The sequence below is a fragment of the Cervus elaphus genome, chromosome 33 (assembly GCF_910594005.1).
Source record: "Cervus elaphus chromosome 33, mCerEla1.1, whole genome shotgun sequence".
In the NCBI taxonomy this organism is placed as follows: domain Eukaryota; kingdom Metazoa; phylum Chordata; class Mammalia; order Artiodactyla; family Cervidae; genus Cervus; species Cervus elaphus.
The window spans coordinates 60029688-60049168 of record NC_057847.1 but is presented as its reverse complement, the minus strand read 5'-3'; the positions used below and the strand labels follow the sequence as shown (position 1 = coordinate 60049168).

Here is a 19481-nt window from a genome sequence, read left to right as displayed (position 1 = left end):
GCACTATCCTGTTTCAAAGAATCTTCAAAAAAATCTTCCTATTGGCTTTGTCCGTATATCTTTTAGTTACTTTTGGCAATCCTGCCTCTGACCAGCATGGTTTTGTAAACACTAGACACTCTATAGAGTTTCAAGAGACAAAATATCTAATTAAAATGAGATTTCTGGTGGGAATAGCTTTCAGAGAATAATGATGCGATGAGACAATATTTAACCAAAAATGTCTGAGACTAGAAGTCAAGAGAACTTAATCCTAAATCTAGTACTGACACCTTCACTGTGACTTCAGCCTTTTATGCCTCACAAAGAGGGATTTGCCATTCCTCACAGGGTAATTGTGGAAATTGCAGAATATAATCAATGTAGAAGTACTTTTAAGTTTATAAGCACTCTATACTACTTAGTCAAGGCATTGTGTCATCCTTTTAAAGCACTAACAATGTGTTAAGTGCTAAAAATGATGGAGAATTAAATGAGATCTTTGCTCATAAAACTATGAGAAGGAGTCCTACAGGATTAAAATCTACCTAACAGGATATGACATGCACACTGGGGGATACTCCAGGGAGGAGGCTTTTGACAAAGTGGAAAAGTCAGGCATGTGCAATTACAATGCTGAATCCAATCATCGTCATGAGTTCAGGGTAGATATTTATGGATCATCATGGGGATCGGTAGGAACCTGACATTCTCGGTGCATAGTAGGAGACAATGTTCTTGAGGAAGGAGAAGTTATCAAAGTCACTTCCAAGTCAAGAACTGGATACTGTACAGATTGTACAACTCATCTATTTAATAGGCCCTCACATTTGCTGCATGCAAACTGAGTTCAGCTGCCATGTGACCACAGCAGGTATTCTGAGTGCCACACTCGGTAGCAGCACAGCTGTAATCAGGACAGAATGCAGTCAGGACCCTTTTCTCCAGCTCCACAGAGACTGACAAAATCCATGTTTTCTTCTTCCAGGGCCCAGCTTAGAAATCAGTGCTGATCAAACAGAGCACACATCCCCTCTGGCACTGAATCTGACTCCGTAGAGTTTGCGTGGAGATGCTGGCAAGCAAGAGATTCATTTTTTCTAAGCCATGGACAGTCCTTGGAAGCAAATCTAATCCTAGTACAGTGTTCCAAGAAGAAAAGTGAAATTTCTAGAGATGGGCAGAAGGGAAGATATAAGAATTAACCATAACAAGATCCTTAGAGGGAGAGCCATATTGGGTTAAACTTTATATGCCCTTGGAGAAGGAAATGGCAACCCACTCCAATACTCTTGCCTGGAAAATCCCGTGGACTGAGAATCCTGGTGTAGGCTACAGTCCATGGGGAAGCAAAAAGTCGGACACAACTGAGCGACTTCACTTTCACTTTATAGGCCCTGTAACAGCTATATAGTTGCCCAAGTAAGTGCCTATAAAAAACTAACTCCATATGTTAAATAATGAGAGGATGAAAGCCTAGGACAGGCTAAGGATGCATGATTGCATTCATTTGGTTGCAGAATCAAAAAACATTCAGACTTGAAAATCACCATGACTGGCTCATTACTCGACAGGTATACAACTGCTATTTCTGAATGCCATACATGTGGCACAGCCACCAAATTGAGGCAGCAGTCAGAAGAAGCAGCAAATGGGTGCTCTGTGCTCTGCCCAGTCAGATTTGGCCAAGGCCACACAGATAGGTTCTACAAAGGAAGCATTACTGCCACCGGGACTGAAACACAAATCTACTTTTAGGAGACAAATGCCTTATAAACACAACAATTAAAAACAAAGTGAATTTAAGCCTATATAAGCAAGAGAAGATTCTTCTTTTTTTTTTTTTAATTTTTGCTTTTTCCAAGATTTATTGAGATACAATTGACAAATAACTTTGTGTAAATTCAAGGTGTGCAATGTGGTGATTTGATATACAGATATATTTGGGGACACAATGGAAACAGTGACAGATTTTATTTTCCTGGGCTCCAAAATCACTGCAGATGGTGACTGCAACCATGAAATTAAAAGACACTTGTTCCTTGGAAGAAAAGCTATGACCAACCTAGACAGCATACTAAAAAACAGAGACATTACTTTGCCAACAAAGTTTGCCTAATTAAAGCTATGGTTTTCCAGTAGTCATGTATGGCCGTGAGAGTTGGAACATAAAGAAAGCTGAGCACTGAAGAATTGATGCTTTTGAACTGTGATATTGGAGAAGACTCTTGAGAGTCCCTTGGACTGCAAGGAGATCCAACCAGTCCATCCTAAAGGAAATCAATCCTGAATATTCTTTGGAAGGACTGATGCTTGAAGCTGAAGCTCCAATACTTTGGCCACCTGATGTGAAGAACTAACTCACTGGAAAAGAACCTGATGCTGGGAAAGATTGAAGGCAGGAGGAGAAGGGGATGACAAAGGATGAGATGATTGGATGGCATCACCAACTTGATAGACATGAGACTTAGCATGTTCCAAGAGTTGATGATGGACAGGGAGGCCTAGCGTGCTGCAGTCCATGGGATTGCAAAGAGTTGGACACAACTAAGCAACTGAACTGAACTGATATTGTGAAAAGATTACCACAGTAAGTTACACATATCCTTCACATCACATAGTTACCATTTTGTGTGTGTATGTGGTGAGAACATATAAGATATATTCTTAAAAAAAAAAAAAAAAAAAGATATATTCTTGTAGCAAACATCAAGTATATAATACTTACCAAAATTAGTTTTACTTAGTTTCCTGGATCAAATAAGATCAGGTGTACTCTACGTAATATGTTCTAAGATACTTGCTTATGATTAGCAATAGATTATTCAGCAAATAACCAAAATATTCTGGGAAATAATACAGATTTAAGGTTTTCCTAGCATGATCTGCAGAACTCTGGACTTCTACAGATGTGAGTTCCTGGCCATTATGCTATGAAGAAAAAGCTAAACTCACTTCTCTCTGTGCATCTCATACTCCTCAACCTGAGTTATTCTTTCTTTATCTGTTTTATATATTGGAATTCCACATAAGGTTGTTTGGGTTTTACAGCATAAAAATAGTTTGACAGTAAGTAATATTTCCCCAACTACTGATTGATTGTGAATATTTCATTTTGGTTGATCTAGTTGCTTGTTGACAAAGCTACTATTGGAAAGTAGCAGTGATGCTGAGAAGTCCTTTTGGTGTAGAAATATTTTTAAATCTTTATCAAAGGTTCATGACGACAAGGCTGCATATTGTCACCCTGCTTATTTAACTTATACGCAGAGTACATCATGTGAATTGCCAGGTTGGATGAAGCATAAGCTGGAATCAAGTCTGCCAAGAAAAACATCAACAACCTTAGAACTGCAGATGATATTACTCTAACGGCAGAAAGTGAGGAGAAACTGAAGAGCCTCTTGATGAAGGTGAAAGAGGAATGTGAAAAAACTGGCTTTAAACTCAACATTGAAAAACCTGAGATTATGGAATCCAGTCCCATCACTTCACGGCAAACAGAAGCAGGAAAAGTAGAAACAGTGACAGATTTTATTTTCTTGGAGTCCCAAATCACTGCGGACAGTGACTGCAGCCATGAAATTAAAAGACACATGCTTCCTGGAAGGAAAGCCATAATAAATCTCACTTCAGTTCAGCTCAGTCATTCAGTCGTGCCCAATTCTTTGTGACTCCATGGACTGCAGCACGCCAGGCCTCCCTTGTCCATCACAAACTCCCGGAGCCTACTCAAGCTCATGTCCATTGAGTCGGTGATGCCACCCAATCATCTCATCCTCTGTCATCCCCTTCTCCTCCTACCTTCAGTCTTTCCCAGCATCAGGGTCTTTCCAATGAGTGAGTTCTTCCCATCAGGTGGCCAAAGTATTGGAGTTTCAGCTTCAGCATCAATCCTTCCAACAATTATTCAGGACTGATTTCCTTGAGGATGGACTGGTTGGATCTCCTTGCAGTCTCTCAAGAGTCTTCTCCAACACCACAGTTCAAAAGCATCAATTCTTCAGCGCTCAGCTTTCTTCACAGTCCAACTCTCACGTCCATACATGACTACTGGAAAAACCATAGCTTTGACCAGACGGACCTTTGTTGGTAAAGTAATGTATCTGCCTTTTAATATGCTATCTAGGTTGGTCATAGCTTTTCTTCCAAGGAGCAAGGGTCTTTTAATTTCATGGCTGCAGTCATCATCTGCAGTGATTTTGGAGCCCCCAAAAATAAAGTCTCTCATTGTTTCCATTGTTTCCCCACTTATTTGCCATGAAGTGATAGGACCTGATGTTATAATCTTAGTTTTTTGAATGTAGTGTTTTAAACCAACTTTTTCACTATCCTCTTTCACTTTCATCAAGAGGCTCTTTAGTTCTTCTTGGCTTTCTGTCATAAGGGTGGTATCATCTGCATATATGAGGTTATTGATATTTCTCCCAGTGATCTTGATTCCAGCTGTGCTTCATCAAGCCCGGCATTTCACATGATGTACTCTGCATATAAGTTGAATAAGCAGGGTGACAAAATACAGCCTTGACGTACTCCTTTCTCGATTTGGAACCAGTCTGTTGTGCCATGTCTCCGGTTCTAACTCTTGTTTCTTGACCTGCATATAGATTTCTCAGGAGGCAGGTAAGGTGGTCTGGTATTCCCATCTCTTTAAAGAATTTTCCACTGTTTGTTGTGATACACATGGCCAACGTCTTTGGAGTAGTCAATAAAGAAAAAGTAGATGTTTTCCTGGAACTCTCCTACTTTTTCAGTGGATGATCCAGTGGATGTTGGCAATTTGATCTCTGGTTCCTCTGCCTTTTCTAAATCCAACTTGAACATCTTGAAGTTCACGCTTCACATACTGTTGAAGCCTGGCTGGGAGAATTTTGACCATTACTTTGCTAGTGTGTGAGATGAGTGCCATTGTGCGGTAGTTTGAACATTCTTTGGTATTGTCTTTCTTTGGGATTGGAATGAAAACTGACCTTTTCCAGTCCTGTGGCCACTGCTGAGTTTTCCAAATCTGCTGGCATATTGAGTGAAGCACTTTCACAGCGTCATCTTTCAGGATTTGAAATAGCTCAGCTGGAATTCCATCACCTCCTCTGGCTTTGTTCGTACTGATGCTTCCTAAAGGCTCACTTGACTTCACATTCCAGGATGTCTGGCTCTAGGTGAGTGATCACACCATGATGGTTATCTGGGTCATGAAGATCTTTTTTGTATAGTTCTGTGTATTCTTGCCCCCTCTTCTTAATATCTTCTGCTTCTGTTAGATCCATACTGTTTCTCTCCTTTATTGTGCTCATCTTTGCATGAAGTGTTCCCTTGGTATCTCTAATTTTCTTGAAGAGATCTCTAGTCTTTCCCATTCTACTGTTTTCTTCTCTTCCTTTGCACTGATCACTGGGGAAGGCTTTCTTATCTCTCCTTGCTATTCTTTGGAACTCTGAATTCAAATGGGTATAGCTTTCCTTTTCTCCTAAACCTAACAAACATATTAAAAATCAGAGACATCACTTTGCTGAAAAAGTTCCATAATAGTCAAAGCTAAGGCTTTTTCAGTAGTCATATACAGATGTGAGATTCAGACCATAAGGAAGGCTGAGCACCAAAGAATTGATGCTTTCGAATTGTGGTGCTGGAGAAGACTCTTGAGAATCTCTTGGACTGCAAGGAAATCAAACCAGTCAATCCCATAGGAAATCAATCCTGAATATTCATTGGAAGAACTGATGCTGAAGCTGAAGCTCCAATACTTTAACCACCTGATGCTAAGAGCCAACTCAATGGAAAAGACCCTGATGCTGGGAAACATTGAGAGTAGCAGAAGGGGGCAACAGAGGACAAAATGGTGAATGGCATCATCAACACAATGGTCATTAGTTTGAGCAAACTCCAGGAGACAGTGAAGAACAGAGAAGCCTAGTGTGCTGCAGTCCATAGGGTAACAAAGAGTCTGACACAACTTATCAAATGTTCACTGCTGAATAAAACCCCTGTAGTCCCCATACTTACTGTCCAAAGTATCATTATGCCCAACACTCAATTGAGCTTCTACCTTACCGTTCTAAAATCTAAATAAACATGAGTTTGTTGCTTTGAATATATGAATTAGAAATTATTGGAGAAGTACATTCTCATGTATTTTGACTTTTTGCATTGGAGTAATTACACGTTGCAGCTGGACTCAAGGAATTTTGAATGTAGTAATGAATTGCTGCAAGCCTTCCAAGAAATACAAAACCATATGTCTCAGGGACTTGGTTGTAGGCTGAAGCTATAGATAAGGATGTGGAAAGGGAATGGCAGTACTTCTAAAGCCAACTGGTTATGAATTGAAATTCACTGCTAATGTAAATGAAGCTGGAATGCATTTTTCCTATGCTATTCAGGGTGGAATTTGTCACAGTAGCAGGAATTTGGATGCTAAACTTTATAATTTGCTTTCTAAAGAAGAGAATGCCTATATTCTTAGAATTTTCATACTAGAAGTTCAAATTTATATATAGCTTATAATATATGGATGGCTACAATCAGAAACCCTTAGAAGTTTAGGCAAGATCAGAAAAAGGCCAAAATATGAGACTGAAAATAATGCGAATTAAAACACAGTAGATGAAGGTAGTAATCCGGAGAAGTTCCATATTTAAGACATCTTTTCTTTTTCCAGAGGAAATCCAAATCCAGGCAAGAAATAAAATATAAATAAGAAAAGCAGTAACAATTAATTGTATCTATTTACCATCTCTAGAAAGGGTGGGACATGTTTATGGAAGCACAGTATTTTTAAACTGAGGCTGGGAAGAGAGGAACCAAAAATAAAGATTCATAAGACTCTCTAAGAAGAGGTACAATATCTAAGTCACCTGGGGTAAACTCTCATTGAATGAGGATGGTTCAGCAAGTTTTCCTTACAGTCTTTAAGCAACTTTTAGGATTTCAAAAAAGAATAGGGAAAATACACATATATAATCAGTTGACTTTAAGTAACAGAGATTATTTTCGATATACTCAATGGGCCCAATTCAATCTATCCAAGGGCTTTAAGAGCAAATCTGAGGTCTTCTAGAAGGAGAAAATAATTCTTCCTGCAGACTGCAGCTCCAGTCTGTGTCTGAGACTTCAGGCCTGCCTTTCCTAACAGCCTGCCCTATGGATTCTGGACTTGTCTAACCAGCTTCCACAGTCACTTAAGCTAGTTTCTTGAAATAAATCCCTTAGTGTATCTTTCCTATTGGTTCTGTCTTTCCTGGTTGAACCCTGACTGACATCCTCTCACACACCCTTTCTCAGGCAACTAACAGAAAATATACGTTGTCACAAAGAAAGATTCAATAAAGAAAGAGGAAGACAAGGATCAAGCAGAGAATTCAATTTAAAACAGAGATAAAGGGAATCCCAGAATGATGGTGACTGAACATTTCCAGGATAACAGCTGTGGACCAGGTTGGATAGGATGTCTAACATCCCTCAGAAAAGCAGAAAAGGATATAGTAGTTGCCACTTATCCACAGTTTCACTTTCCATGGTTTCAGTACCCAGGATCAACTGAAAATATTAAATGAAAGATTTCAGAAATAAACAAAGTTTTAATCGAGCATCTTTCTGAGCAGTGTAATGAAATCTCAGCCATCCCTCCCAGGACTCAAACCACCCCAATGTCCAGTGCAGCCTGTCCATTAATCACTTAGCACCCATCTCAGTTATCACAACAACTGTCATGGCATCACAGTGCTTGTGTTCAAGTCACCCTTATTTTACATAGTGAAGGCCCCAAAGCACAAGAGTGGTGATCCGGATCTACCATAAGAGTGCTTCCTTTAAGAGAAAAGGTAAAAGTTCTCAACAAAGAAAGGAAAAGAAACATGTATGCTGAGGTTGCTAAGATTTATGGTAAGAATGAATCTTCTATCCATGTAATTGCGAAGAAGGAAAAAGAAATTTGAGTTAGTTTTGCAAACCCAAAAGTAACAGCCAATGCGTGATATGTGCTGAGAGAGAGGCTACAGTCACAAACTTTTTACTACCATATAATGTAACCATTGTTTCATTTAGTACTGTTGTCAATCTTATTGTGCCTAATTTATAAACTAAACCTTATCATAGGTACATGAGTATAGGAAAAACATAGAGTACAGTTCACTCCTTCACAATACAGATTTGAACTGCATGGTCCATCTACACATGAATATTTTTCAGTAGTAAATCCTACAGAACCACACAATCCGAGGTTGATTCGATCTACAGGTTCAGAACCTCTGATGCAGAAGAACCAGAGGCACCGGGAAACTTCAGATACAGAGGAATCAGTGGATGTGGGTGGCAGAGTACAATAGTCGGATTATTTACAACAGCTCTAACCTCTGTGGTTCAAGGGTCAACTGGAAACAGGATTCAATACTATCCAAAGTTTCAGGCATCCACTGAGGGTCTTGGAATGTATCCCCTCAGATACTAGGGGACTACTTGCTATACACATAAGGTGAAAATCAGTAATACATATCAGGTTAACAGATTAGTACTTGAGGGGAGGACAAAAGCCGACCTATTTTAAAACAATACCCACAGAGTTCTGAGTGACCAAGACAAAAATGTACACGTTGCCTTGTCTGGCGATTTATCGGTGGAACCACAGAAGTCTGCTGTTCACTGTGAGCACAGGACACAGGAACATCATGAAACTCTTCCAGTGACCTAGATGTGCCTTAATTGTGCTTTTGACTGAAATTATTATCAATTTGGTGTTCTGAAGAAAAATCTAATCTACATTACAAAGGACAAGGTTGGGGGAAAAAAAGATCTGAGCAATGAATGCTTAAAATGAAGGTTTTTGAACAGAAATGATCTGGGAAAGATGTCAGGAAGGAAAAGATTTCTAGGAGGAAAAGGAGAACTAAAAGTTGTGTTGATAAAAAAAAAAAATGTTTTTAGCAGACTGAAGAAACTAAGTACTAAAGTTGTGCTGTGGGAAATAAAACTCCAGCGCCAGAGTCACAACTTTGATACCGCTCAGCTGTCACAGACTACAAAATAAAATCACACTATTTAAATATCAGCATCATGTTTTCTGCTAAACAGGGTCAAAAGCTGAATTTAAAGCAACTTTAGGTATAAACTGGATTGTTAAGAGAAGGAATGCCTTCTGAAGTTCAGGGGAGTTCAGTAATCTTAAGAAATGGAATTATAAGCAGTGATTTCTATTAGGCTCATGTAGATACATGAAGGGTCATTCATGTAGGTCCTAAGATCCAAAAGTGGATGGACAGGTTATAAATAGTAAGTACAATGATCTGGGTCAATTAAGTAGTGGCTTCAAGGGCTTCAAAGAGCTTTAAGAGTTCTTTCTTCCACATCAGGATCTGAGGATTCTAGAGAAAGTTGGAGATATAATGCCTTAATCTTCAGAGCGTTTATCTTAAAATAATTAAAATAAATGCACTCACAGTGCATATAGGGATAAACACCACAGTGTCATAAATTAGGCAGACTGACTCTTCAGCAAGTCAGGTTGTGAAAGCTGGACAGCTACATGTAAATCAGTGAAGTCAGATCCCACCCTTACAACCATACAAAAAAATAAACTCAAAATGGCTTAAAGACTTGAACATAAGACATGACACTATAAAACTCCTAAAGAGAATATAGACAAAATGTTCTCAAACATAAATTATACCAATGGTTTCTTAGGTCAGTCTACCTGGGAAATAGAAACAAACGCAAGAATAAACAAATGGGGTCTAATTAAACTTACAAGTTTTTGCACATCAAAGGAAGCCATAAACAAAACAAAACAACAACATACAGACTGGGAGAAAGTATTTGCAAATGGTGTTACCAACATCATTAATTTTGATGATATTTGATGATGTTTGTTAATTTCCAAAATATTAAGTGGCTAATACAGGTCAATAACAACAACAACAACAACAAAAACCCAATCAAAAAATGAACAGAAGACCTAAATAGATATTTCTCCAAATAAGACATACAGATGGTCAATAGGCACATGAAAAGATGCTCAACATCACTAATTATTAGAGAAATACAAATTTAAACTATAATGAGGTACTACCTCACACTGGTCAATGTCCATCATTAAAAATTCTACAAATGCTGGAAAGGGTGCGGAAAAAAGGAACCCTGCTATACTGTTGGTGGGAATGTGAACTGGTAGAGCCACTGTGGCAAACAGTATGGAGGTTCCTCAAAAAACTGAAAATAGAGTTGCCATGTGATTCAGCCATCCCACACATGTGCATCAGTTCATTTCAGTCACTCAGTCATGTCTGACTCTTTGTGACCCCATGGACTGCAGCACGCCAGACTTCCCTGTCTATCACCACCTCCCAGAGTTTATTCAAACTTATGCCCATCGAGTCGCTGATGCCATCCAACCATCTCATCCTCTGCTACCCCCTTCTTCTTTTGCCTTCAATCTTTCCCAGCATTAGGGTCTTTCCAGATAAGTCAGTTCTTCACATCAGGTGGCCAAAGTATTGGAGCTTCAGCCTCAGCATCAGTCCTTCCAAAGAATATTCAGGACTGATTTCCTTTAGGATGGACTGGTTGGATCTCCCTACAGTCCAAGGGACCCTCAAGAGTCTTCTCCAACACCACAGTTCAAAAGCATCAACTCTTCAGTACTCAGTTTTTTTTATAGTCCAACTTTCACATCCATACATGACTACTGGAAAAAGCATAGCTATGACTAGATGGACCTTTGTTGGCAAGGTAATGTCTCTGTTTTTTAATAAGCTGTCTAGGCTGGTCATAGCTTTTCTTCCAAGGAGCAAGCATGTTTTAATTTCATGGCTGCATTCACCATCTGCAGTGATTTTGGAACCCCAAAATATAAAGTCTCTCACTGTTTCCACTGTTTCCCCATCTATTTCCCTGGGCATATATCCAGACAAAACTATAATTTGAAAAGATACATGCACCCCTGTGTTTACAGCAGCACGGTTTACAATAGCCAAGACATGGAAACAACCTTAATGAATGGGTAAAGATCATGTGGCAAATATCTACAATGGAATATTACTCAGCCATAAAAAAGAATGAAATAACGCCATCTGCAGCAATATGGATGCAATTAGAGATTATCATACTAAGTAATTTAGAAGAGAGAGACAAATGAGGTATGATATCACTTACATGTGAAATCTAAAATATGACAAGAATGAACTTATCTGTGAAACAGAAACAGACTCACAGACATAGAGAACAGACTTGTGCTTGTCAAGGGTTTAGTGGGTAGGGGAGAGTTGGATTGGGAGTTTGGGATAAGCAGATGCATACTTTATATATAGAGTGGATAAACAAGGTCCTATTGTATATCACAGGGAACTATATTCAATATCCTGTAATAAACCATAATGAAAAATTACACACACACACACATATGCACAGTCACTTCAGTTGTGTCTAACTCTTTGTGACCCTACAGACTGTAGTCTACCAGGCACCTCTGTCCATGGGATTCTCCAGTCAGGAATACTGGAATGAATTGCCATGCCCTCCTCCAGGCGATTTTCCTGACCCAGGGATTGAACCCAAGTCTCCTGCATCTCCTACATTGCAGGTGGATTCTTTGCCACTGAACCACCACGTAAGCATATATATAACTGAATCATTTTGCTGTACACCAGAGACACAACATTGTAAATCAACTATAATTCAGTAAAAAAAAAAAAAAGGGCAGACTGAGACTTAAGGTACGTTGGTATACCTTAGCAACATGTATAACCAGGAAAGGCAGAGAAGCTGAGACTGAAAAACAGGGCATAAGGATACCAACCAGTCTTGAGTAGCTAGCTTTTAGAATAGCCAGGAAGTCAAACGCCAAAGGACACGGCAGCCTCAAAGCTGATAATTAAGGGTCCCCATCAGTCAGGCAAAGAATAGCATCCAGAATCCATCTGATGTTGATTATAACTCTCTTCACAGCAAGGCTCTTGCCAGGAGTCAGAGTCCACAGGAAAGAGACTTGGTGCAAGCCAAATAGGGAGTCGGAGTCATAGCCAAGTAAGGTCCAGCTCAGGGAGCACAGTCCAACAAGGAGAGGAGAGCATGTTCGTAATCTGAATTAATATAGGCGGTAACAGTGGCAAACAAATCCTGCAACAAAATGTACTCCAATCCAAGAGCTTCCTACAGCCATGCCAGTTACAAACTAGCAAGAGTAATTCTAGGTTCTATCTACAGGTGGTGCTAACAAAACTGCTTTAACCTCCTGACCTGGTTAGGATCTTCTAGGGAACTGGGGTCAGACTAGTTCAGCAAGTGAAGGACATTATTGTCTCCAGCTGGGAAGAACTAGAGACAATAAAAGTAGAAAAGATAAGATATTTAAGGATAACAGGAACATATCTGTAGCTACATAAAATGAAATGACACTTGAGTCTCATTTCAAAGCTGTTATCTCTGCTGAGAGTCCAAGGAACCCTTGTCAGTAACAAATCAAGAGTTTTTAATGAATAGGGCTATAGGAGTTCTATGCTGTATATTTCTAAGAATTCTGCTCTGAGCAGGCCAATGAAAAGAAACTTCTGCACATTTACTCAGACAGATATCTGTTCAGAGTGATAACAGGAATTGTTGTTTTGATCTCAGTAATAGTTTATGAAGGCCGACTGGAGAGTCATGGAAAGAATGATCAAAGCAAGGACAAAAATAATCTATACTTTCTTTTTCCCATAGAGCCCGAAAAATCTTTTTTAACCACCTTTCATTATCTTTTGAAACAACTTGTAGGGAAATAAAAGCAGATGTCTGGAGAAGTCATGAAGAAAAAGCCACAAATCAAAGAGATTTCAAGCAGGTATGTTTTAAATGAACTTGCTGAAGTTTGGGGTTTTTTTGTCCATTCCATTCCAGCTGAACCCAGAGTGTTTGTGGCTGAGTGTTCTAGCAATTAGCACTTTTCCAAACCTAAATATTCTGTTGTTTTACTTCTCTTTGGTAAGAAAAGACTTAAGAAAGTGGATGAAAGTATGACTTAAGAAACTCAAAAGAACTTTCTTCTGTAATCCAACTCTTTAGTCTACAGGTAAAGCCACCTGGACCTGCGAAACTTGTAATAATTCCTTGTCTGTCTTTCTGTTATACTTACAAGGGAAAAGTAAGATATCACTTCTTATGAGAGCTGACTTGATTTATGGTACATTCATTTATTCACTGGCTTTTTTTCTTTCTCCCTTTCTTTTCCAGAGTCATACTATTTAACAACAAAATTAAAAAGATTTTTTGGTAGTTTGGGTATTTTTTTAAGTTTTCTGTTTAAAAGAATAGATAATTGTTTTTTACATAGCTAGAGGTTTTGGATAGACATTATTTCTGGATAAATAGAACTCCACCCAAAAGAGGTAATTTCTTCAACTTTTGATCCTTAATATGGCATTAATTCTAAGTCAGCCAATGGTTTTAGGATCAGAAGAGGCCTGAAAAGATCATCTTGCCTTATCCCCTGTGTTCTAATCATCAAGATATAATTATGTCCCTGTCTTCCTTTTATGGAGTAAAGTTCAATATCATGCTAGAATTTCTCTGCAACTCAGAAAGCACCAGAATCCAGGACAATTGCCTCTTGTGGAGGGCCTTGATCTACCACTACCCCATGCTGTTTCTCTCCTGGAACAATGGCTGATTTAAACTATATTATTATAAACCAGGCCATAGACATTAACTTAGTAATTGAGTTCTGTGAATTTCCAAGCTAGATGACGATGATTCAAGAGTATGTTCACAATAACAACTTCATAATTAAAACAAAAAAAGGTACTGTAGAATACTGTAGGCAATAAAATACATTTTTTCTTTTTAATACAGTGGTAAATAATAACAAGAGGCATTATTGGTAATTATTCTGATTCTCATATGAACACATATAATTATAGAACTTTTACATATCATAGAGAATATATTCTGGTTTGGAATAAGATTCTAAAGTCAAGAACTGTAACCAGTGAAAGAAACAAAAAGATTCCTATACAGAAAGATGTGGTAGAACATGCTAGTACAATATGGTAAGAAATTTGCTGTGATCCCATGTGTCCTTTGGTAGATGGTTCTAGAAGGGGATGATTTGAGAGAATAGCATTGAAACATGTATATCACCATATGTGAAACAGATGACCAGCCCAAGTTCAATGTATGAAACAGGGCACTCAAAGCCGGTGCACTGGGACAACCCAGAGGGGTGGGATGCGGAGGGAGGTGGGAGGGGGGTTCAGGATGGGGGACACATGTGTACCCGTGGCTAATTCATGTCAGTGTATGGCAAAAACCACCAAAATATTGTAAAGTAATTAGCCTCCAATTATAATAAATAAATTAATATTTAAAAATAGGATATGGGAAATCTAGGATTAAACATTTCCAAATGGGAATGATGAGTTTACATTCTTCTACCCTTGCCCCAAAGAATGCCATTACACACCACCAAGCATAGCTCACTCAAAATCCTGGTTTTCCAAGGACGAAGAGTACCACACAACAGACACCAAAATGAGGGAAGTGGAGTTTCCAGATAGTCTCAAGCTTGGGGGCTTCCATGGTGGCTCAGATGGTAAAGAATCCGCCTGCCAATGCAGGAGACCCGGGTTCTATTCCTGGGTCGGGAAGATCTCCGGGTGATGGCTAACCACTCCAGTATTTTTGGCTGGAGAATTCCAGGGACAGAGGAGCCTGACAGACTACAGTCCATGGCGTCATAAAGAGTCAGACATGACTGAGTGACTAACACTTTCACTTTCAAGAAGCTTGTGTGGTGTCTCAAGCCAGTCTTTGGGAAATTCTCATGTCCGGTGAAAAACGAGGATATGAAAAATACAGTTTACTGTTAAAAATGCATCGTGTTTTAAAATGTTATTAAAGTAAACAGGTATTTCTATGATATAGTTTTAACACGTTTTATAAAACTGAAGATTTGACTTTTGACATTAACAGTGTGAACTAAGACTTCTATCTGGTAAATTAACACTCTCAACTCCAAGTGCATGTGGCCATCTATGTTCTTCTCTTGTTTTAGAATAAAATCTTTTGGTATTTATATATCTTATAAAAATTATGACAAGACCCACAGATTTATTTTTCAAACATTGTGGTTATGATACTTTTTTAAAAGTTAGGCTAAACTGATATAAATTCTATATGATTGATGAAACTTTTTTATTTTTTAAAAGTTGTATTTTTAAAATTTCATACTTATAGGTGAGTATTTCTAGACAAGATGTCCAAATTTACTTGTTTATGTAAGTATCATTTTATACATTGCTCTGTTCCTAAAAGAATACAGGAGAGACTAAAAACATATAAACTATTTGAATCTACCTTTAGATGATTAGATTAATTCAGGATTATATTGCAGAGAGATTCACTGGTGGCTTAGACGGTAAAGCTGCCCGAAATGCGGGAGACCCGGGTTCGATCCCTGGATCGGGAAGATCCCCTGGAGAAGGAAATGGCAACCCACTCCATTACTCTTGCCTAGAATATTCCATGGATGGAGGAGCCTGGTGGGCTACAGTCCATGGGGTGGCAAAGAGTTGGACATGACTGAGCGACTTCACTCACTCACTCTTAGATGATTAGATTAATTCAGGGTTATATTGTACAGTAAATAGCTGTATTTGTCAGCATCGGCTAGATTGTGCTTTGGTTAAAAAAAAACAAAAAAACAAAAACAGACACACACACACAGCCCCAAGTCCTAGCAGCTTAATAAAACCAAAAATTTGTTTTCTTGTTTACTTTAAGTCTGTTTTGAGTCAGGGTAGCTCTTCAAGCAAATATCCTTCACAAGCAGACTCAAGAGATTGAGGCTGCTTTACCATCTTCTAATAGTAATATCATTTTTATCAAAATTATTTAAGTGAGGGAATTCTTTAAGTATAATATAATGTTATCAACTGTAACTTTTATTCTAAGCTGTATCTATCTATAAATTCTTCGTTAGGATAGGGGTTTTTGTTTTTTGTTTTTTTTTCATCTATCTTCACAATACTTACACTTGCTACATTGCTTTTTAAGTGATACTTAAAAGTATGCTTACATGATTATCTTTGTAAAGGCATACATACTCTCATCACTCATCACCCCTGCCAAAAAAACTAAAGCTGTTTACATTATTGTACCTCCTTTTTTTCTTTCCCTTTGGAACAATTCAATCAAGTGACTTATATAAGCATTTTAAATTAGCATTGATTTTGGCCATCTCAGTTTGTTTTCCCCAAACAATAGTATTTGTTTAAAATTACTTCAAAAATGCCCTAAAATGTGAAAGACTTAAAAGAATCTGAATATAAGAAGGTATCCTTCTATTCTGAGGCATAGTTTTGCATAAAATATTAAGAGTTTATTAAATTCTAGGCATTACGCTAAATCCTAAAACAAAGATAATGCACAGAGGCAGGGACAGACCTGAGAATCAGGGGTATGGATATGTGGGCGTCTGCCATTTTGTCTCTGGTAGGGAGGGCAGGATACTCACAGAAGTGATACGCTTGCTGAAGGCCAAGTGAGGTAGAGAGTGAACCATGAGAGGTTTAAGGGAAGGACATTCCTGCCAGAAGGAGTATAAAGCACAAAGCACAAAAGCCATAAGGTATGAACAAGTTCAGTTTGTTCAAGCGTCTGAAAGGAGGCCATTCTCTGGATGGTGAGCTGTAGAAGATTACTTGAGAGGAGTAGGTAAGATGTGACTCATGCAGTCACACTAGCCATGAAGTGGAGCTTAGATTTAAATGTGCTGAGAAGTAGCAAATAGCCCCGGGGGGTGTTTTTACGGGTGAGTATGGACATGGAACAACAGACTGGTTCCAAATAGGAAAAGGAGTAAGTCAAGGCTGTATATTGTCACCCTGCTTATTAACTTATATGCAGAGTACCTCATGAGAAAGGGTGGGCTAGATGAAGCACAAGCTGGAATAAAGACTGCCGGGAGAAATATCAACAGTCTCAGATATGCAGATGACGCCACCCTTATGGCAGAGAGTGAAGAAGAACTAAAAAGCCTCTTGATGAAAGTGAAAGAGGAGAGTGAAAAAGTTGGCTTAAAGCTCAACATTCAGAAAACTAAGATCATGGCATCCAGTCCCATCACTTCATGGCAAATAGATAGGGAAACAGTATCAGACTTTATTTTCTTGGGCTCCAAAATCACTGCAGATGGTGACTGCAACCATGAAATTAAAAGACGCTTACTCCTTGGAAGGAAAGTTATAACCAAACTAGATAGCATATTAAAAAGCAGAGACATTATTTTGCCAACAAAAATCCGTCTAGTCAAGGCTATGGTTTTTCCATTGGTCATGTATGGATGTGAGAGTTGGACTGTGAAGAAAGCTGAGCGCTGAATAATTGATGCTTTTGAACTGTGCTGTTGGAGAAGACTCTTGAGAGTCCCTTGGATGGCAAGGAGATCCAACCAATCCATCCTAAAATAAATCAGTCCTGGGTGTTCATTGGAAGGACTGATGCTGAAGCTGAAACTCCAATACTTTGGCCACCTCATGGAAAGAGCTGACTCACTGGAAAAGACCCTGATGCTGGGAGGGATTGGGGGCAGGAGGAGAAGGGGACGACAGAGGATGAGATGGCTGGATGGCATCACTGACTTGATGGACATTTGTTTGGGTAGACTCCGGGAGTTTGTGATGGACAGGGAGGCCTGGCATGCTGCAATTCATGGGGTTGCGAAGAGTCGGACACGACTGAGCGACCGAACTGAACTGAACTGAACTGATGATCTCATTCCTATGTGACAAAGCCCACCCTGTCTTGTACAGAGACTAGGGTCCAGGAGAGAGCAGAGACTTGGTAGGAGCTTAGGTCTCCAGTCCAGGCGGGAGTTGATGGAGGCCTGGACTAGCAATGGAGAAGGAGAGGCACAGACAGAATTCCATAAGAAAATTTCCAAGACACACAAAGAATTGGAGAAATATTTGTACTCACATCAAAACGGGTTGTTTTTCTACAGATCAGTAAGAAGACGGATAACCTGAAAAATGAACAAAGAATATTAACATGCAGTTTGCATGTTAAAAAAAAATAAAAAGGAATTCTAAATATATGTGAAGTTGCTCAACCTCACTCCTAATGAGATAAATGAAAATTAAAATTACACTGAAACACTTGTTTAACTAGAAGATTGGCAAAAAGCAGAGTTTAATAGAACATAAATTTTGGGAAAATATGAAGAAATAGACACATACATTTCTGGTACGAATGTAAGTTAGTGTACTTTGTGTAATGGACACAGATGTCTATCAAAATTACAAAGGAACTTGTTTGTAATGCCCAACAATTCTGCATGTTCTAATTTATCCTACAGATAAACCTCTATTCTACACCCTGGTGACAGATGCGGTCAGTGTTTTGTCCGTATTTCTCAGAGCTGCAGCCCTTAGTTAATGCCTCTTAGATGTGGTGTGTATTTAGCTTTCTCTCCCCACTTCAGGATGGAGTTAATTGGAAGGAATATGTTTTGCTCCTTTCTCAGATTTCCCCATTTTTAACTTCCTATTAGGTTAATCTCCACTTACCTGCTGAGGTACCAGCTTGACAGTATACCACTGGTTGTCTTGTTTTCACTGCATCACTTTCCTCTTCCTTCACTGGTCTTCCGAGCACCTCTAAATAAACAACTTACAATCAATGTTGCTTTCTGGATGAACCCAACTAAGAGTATCCTCAACCTCTTCTCTTGTTAGATTCCTAATGGGGGTGTTCCTAGCATTTGGGCAGGGCAAGTCTATGTTATATAGGCCAACCCCTACATTTAAGGACTTCTAGTATCCCTCTTCCCTAGAAACTAAACATCAGTAATGCTCTAGTTACTTAATCAAAAACTTAATCCATGGATGTTTACATTTCCACATGTCTCTGTCTCTTCCTGGGAACAAAGCTTTCCCGGAGCCCTCACAAGCAGTACCAACACCATCTCTCATGCATCTCTCACCATTGGACCTAGTGGTGGGCTAGGCATCCTCCTTACTATTTTATTTACTGCTTCCAGATCATTTACCTTACTCTTCCCCCAAATTCCAGCTTTGAATCTCATTTCTTCCTACCATAACATGTATCCCTTATCATAAGGGTACCCACTGAAGATTTCTCCTCACTCCTTGAAGATTTTATCCCCTGGTTCACTGTCATTCTATCCAATACTACTCCTACAATGATTGTTGGTGACCATAATATTTACCATGGCCTCTCAGTTCCCTGACCTTCTCTCTTCTCTTTTTCTTCTCTTTCTCTTTTCTCTTCTCTTTCTCTTTCAAAAAAGAACTTCTCACTATAACATCTACCTACCTCTTTGTATCTGTGCCCCATACAGCCTTCCCTCTTGTTACTACAAATGAACTGCCCCTGCCTCTATGTAGACCAACATATTCTCTAGTATCCTAACCCCATACTTTTTTGCCTACTCAAGGACATCACTCCAGAAAATCTCATCTCTCTGCCTGCATCACCAATTTTTCCCTTTCCACTGTGTTACTACTTTTGGCATTCAT

At 39.0% G+C, this 19481-nt stretch overlaps 1 long non-coding RNA gene across 4 annotated transcripts in view; it reads right to left on the bottom strand.

Annotated features, from left to right (window-relative positions):
• The window catches only part of LOC122688261, a 139645-nt gene that overhangs the window by 100520 nt on the left and 19644 nt on the right, over positions 1-19481 (bottom strand). For all 4 annotated transcript variants that reach the window (XR_006339401.1, XR_006339403.1, XR_006339404.1 and 1 more), the window contains exons 2-3: positions 18510-18599; positions 17920-17965 (exon numbers count right to left, since the gene is read on the bottom strand). This is a non-coding gene — a long non-coding RNA (uncharacterized LOC122688261). The remainder of the gene's footprint in view (positions 1-17919; positions 17966-18509; positions 18600-19481) is intronic.